Source organism: Sinocyclocheilus rhinocerous, unplaced genomic scaffold, assembly GCF_001515625.1.
Source record: "Sinocyclocheilus rhinocerous isolate Xijiao unplaced genomic scaffold, SAMN03320098_v1.1 scaffold3047, whole genome shotgun sequence".
Classification (NCBI taxonomy): Eukaryota; Metazoa; Chordata; class Actinopteri; order Cypriniformes; family Cyprinidae; genus Sinocyclocheilus; species Sinocyclocheilus rhinocerous.
Window position 1 is genome coordinate 439,450 of NW_015662947.1, and position 4,835 is coordinate 444,284.

The window sequence follows — 4,835 nt, forward strand, 5'->3', positions numbered from 1 at the left end:
ATATATATATATATATATATATATATAAAATGTATTTCACAATACTACTGTTTTTACTATATTTATTTTTAAACAGATGCATAATTCATTTAAATAAATTATTATTATTACATTCATATTCAAGATATTGATAATATTAAAAACTTAATAATACTAGAATAATAGTCATAGCAACTCTAATTCATTCAATCAACAGATCTTTTATGAAGTCAACTAGAAATTTTAAATGCACTCAAGAGTTCCGCAGTGTTTATTTGTAGATTTCATAGTTAGTCTTTGTATAGCAGTTCATAAATTAACAGACAAATTTGGTGAAAGAACGTAGCATGCCACAACCTGTCTATGCAAAAATATATTCATGCGAAATGTGCAAAAAAAGACTGCAAGTGAAGACATTTACATTATATCAAATTACAACCCCATGGAGTATTTTGTCATCATTTAAATATTGTTGAATTATGGAGAAGTGTCTGTTTATATGACTATAATGTACAGGCAAGTGTTTCTAAACAACTCTCTGATGGGAAGAGAGTGAGTAAGCCAGCCACCCACATCCAGTGCCTCCCTTTGGGAAACACCCACATTACAACTAGCAGTCAAAAATACAGAAATTTGGTCTCATTATTTTTCCCCTCAGTTCCCCATTGTGCAATAGTACCACTACCATCTAGTGTGTGCAAGTTATAATCTAGATCAGTGGTTCTCTACTGGTTTTGTTTCACCAGCTAAATTGGACATAACACTAGCAAACAAACAACAGTACAAAAATTGTTTAGCAAGAGAAGATGCATGTGACACACATATACATACATACTAAGACCCCTGAAAGGAGCAGCCGGATGAGTGAGAGAGAGAGAGATGTTGCCATACTAAAAATACAGCTGACCAAATGGACATGACCATATAGGATGACTTAGTATGAGAAGTGCAAGTCAAGGGAAGACACAGCTGTAAGTAGTAATCTCAGAGGAGAGAACGAGAGGGAGAGAACTGGACCGCAGGCTGGGCTGCTATTTCAGAACTCTTAGGAAGCAGAGGCAGGAATGTCTGCTCCCATCCAGCAGTGCGCTAATGGGATGTAAATCCCGCTAGTGGAGTGGGCTGAGAGCGAACTGCAGGGAGCCCTCTCCTAACCGCCTTGCACACCACACTGTCCTGATTGCCTTCTATTTTTATACGGCGCTACAGCCTGTCACCACGGGAGCACTACCCTATTGCTGTGGAGGTGGAAGAGCGATTGTTGGTGGGTTTAGTAGGAGGCTGTGATCGTGATGCCATGGGAAAACACATCACTCTACCCCACAACTGCGGGAAAAAACAGCAGAGCGACAGGCCCGACACCTGCTTGATTTTTCCTCGCACTGACATACGGCCTGGAACCAGAAGCCAAGTCAAACAAGAATATGTATGAGGCAAAGACTTAACAGGCCCATAAATCAATCATATTATTACATTTGAAAGCAGTGCTGGAGGGCACACACTGCTGAGGTCTATTTATTGTGTTGTCTCAACCCAAAGACAAAGTTCCCTTCAGAGTTGTGTGGCTTAGTATGTGTCTGACAAGTGTGCAGAGTGTATATTTATGTGTAAAGTGACCGAAATTAGATCATATCTAATTAGATGTGCTAACCAGTGTCAATCATTAACACTCACCAAGTGCAAATGTAAAGTAAAACTGGCTAAATAAATAAAACACAGTTGCTTGTTGTTAGTTATGGTAACTTAATGCACGGCTTAAAACAATATTCAGAGATGTTCAGTGACGTAAGTGGTGATGTGAGAGACAGGATTATTATTAAATCCATTAAAAAAAATTTAATAACTTGAAAAATATATATATAAAAAAAATAGCTACAACATTTCTCATTTTCATTGTTTACAGTAGTAAAATGACTAAAACTAAAATCAATAAATAAAATGAATAAATACTACATAGACATATTTTTAAAAAAATTAAAAAAAATAAATAAATAAAAACTACTACAACTTTAGCTAAAATTAAAGTAACATTTAAAAAATACATTTAAATAATCCAACTGCCATAAGGACAAATATATACTGTATTTTTTATATAAAAAATAACAATACAGCTTCATGACTGGTAAGAACTATTTATGACTAGTAAATGTTTGCGATTCACACTAATTCCACAATAAGGTGTGACAGAAAGGAAAATTTGGATAATAAAAATCATTTATTGTTATACACAATGTATCGGCACCATATTATTAATCAGATTATATGTGATTTTTTTTTTAATTATCAGAAATAAATATTGACAAATGTTTACATTGATACAGTATAAATAATGTATTATATTTAAATAATCCCAATTTTATATTCCTTGTTTTAAGATTCAGATCATCATCTACCATTAACTTCAAGGGACAGCACTAGACTATGGTAAAAATTGTACTCTTTGAGAGCATGCATATATGTTTTTTTTTAAACAAAGTAGTTTATATTTACAATATTGTTTATTTATCGGTCAGACATTTCAATATCAGCACTTCCCTAATTTTTGTGCATCCTTCCATTTCCTTTGAATAAAGGCTTAGTCAAACTTTCTAAAGGCAACATGTATTTGCACACACCTGATCCTGCCTGCAGCCTCTCTTTCTCTCATTAGTAAAAAATACAAACACCTGTTTACCCAGGAGACGAGGACTATATGATGCAACAACACTGCCCTTGCAAACCATATTACTTCATCATTGCATCTAGGTTCATTTTTATTTTTTTCCCTTCCCACATCCCTCCATCTCCAGTGGGGAATAATGTTGTGACATAATAAAGCAAGCCTGGTCTGACGGCCCAAAATATCCACCATTTAAAACACACAAACTCAAATCCCTCTCCTCTCAGCTGCACCTGCTCCACATGTTTGGTATGTGGGTCAAGACTAAGAAGGTTTTTCTTCTCTTCAATAAGCTGGACTATTCCTGCCTGCAGCAGCGTCATGTGCCACCACACGGATCTTTTCCGGTCCAGAGCACGGCACACAGAAGATACATGGCGAGTAAACCAACTGATCATGTGATGCTTTGGAGATAAATGGATTGTTTGGCTTTACAAGTTCTGTTGAGAACAGTGTGATCAAACCAAAGCCACATTGAGTTTTGCAGATGATACAGCGCTAAGGACCCAAGGGAAATGAAGAATTACCTCTTTAAAAAAGTGTCAGTTCCTGTAGCACTCACTAAACTTGCCTTGTTTTGGTTCATTCTCTCTACAGTGTTAACCTAACCTCTTGACACATGTCAGTCAAGCATCTCAGGGAAATCCAGGATGTGGAACAACCAGCATCTTTGTGTGGCTCCTGTTGCGTGCCTACTTTGAGGGGATTCTAAGTGAGACGGACAGGAAGAGGGGGAAGGGACCTTGCATGGGTGTATTTAGAGTTTGGAATCCAACTAGAAGGAAATAGGTTTTAAAAGGTTTAGGCAATGGATAAGATTAACACACATAAAGGATGGGTAGTTCCAAACACTTGTTTACTTTCTCTCACATTTTGAACTTAAACTTTAATTTTCTACTAAATGGTTTATTCCGAAAGTTTGTCACTTCAGTAAGTTAAATAATAATCAATAAAGAAAAAGAAAAAAGAAAAAGAAAAAGAAAAAAATATATATATAATTTTTTTTTTTTAAATAAGTAATTTGGCATAATTATTATTATTATTTCTTAGAGAAAAACTGCTCACTGCATATTATTATTATTTTTAAATGTCAACTAAAAATTGTTCACTAAAGTCATGTGGCGCAACTAACATACTGAAACAAAGAAAAAAGGGGAAAAAATCAGGAAGTTATATCATAATGTTATGATCCTGGTCTGTGTTCCCAGAGATATGTATAGGTAGATGCCCTATAGCGGCTGTTTCTATGGGTTGCCATATTGGAATGGTCAAAGCCAGTCATAGTTATATGCATGCATGAATATCTATATCTGCAATAGACTTAAGCAGATGATTTGGCTAAACTAACAATACAACAAGATGAAGCTGTCAGCTAACACGACATACTTTATTTTAAAAACCTGTAATATTGAATTAATACATATTAAAAACACAAACCAGCACATTCTTACAAGTTTATCCAATTTCTTCAGGAATTTAAATACTGGTGGTCTTTACTACCAGAGGCTGTGCAATGTTCCGGCATCTTGAAACTCACTGAATTGTATTGTGAGTGATGACACATTGACTGTTCCAAGGTGGCGGACATGTCGAATGCGGAATCTACCTATACATATCTATGTGTGTTCTTGGTCTTGTGTTGGACTCTTATTTTGAAGTGTATTTTATTCCCATTGTTTCTGTGTTCACTTCCTTGTTCTGTTCCTGCTTGCCTTGCTGCCTTTTTTGTCGCTATAGTTACCCTTCTTTGTTCCCATGCAGAGCAACTAATCACCTCCACCTGTCCCTTGTTAGCCCTAGTTTTCTTGTGTATAGACTGTATATTCCAGTGTTTTCACATGTGATTTGTCAGGTCTTGTCCTACATGTAAGTTTGGTGTTCTCATTCTGTTTCCTTGTTTGCTCTTTTTGTTCCTGGCTATCTGGTCTATGTAGTTTTTTTATGTTTATTTTGTTAAAGGGGTCATATGATGCTTTTTTAAAGATCATTATTTTGTATATTTGGTGTAACAGAATATGTTGACATGCTTTAATGTTCAAAAAACACATTATTTTTCAAATACTGTACATTATTGTAGGTCCTCTATGCCCCGCCTCTCTCAAACGCTTCGTTTTCTACAAAGTCCCGCCTTCCGACAAGCGCAGTCTGCAAGCACGCGTCGGAAATGTAACGCCCCTTACCATAATCACGAGCTTCA

General features: G+C 35.8%; 1 protein-coding gene across 3 annotated transcripts in view; it reads right to left on the bottom strand.

Annotated features, from left to right (window-relative positions):
* Nucleotides 1-4,835, bottom strand: part of LOC107728524 (histone deacetylase 9-B) — a 28,210-nt gene that overhangs the window by 13,130 nt on the left and 10,245 nt on the right. The gene's annotated exons all lie outside the window — the stretch shown is intronic.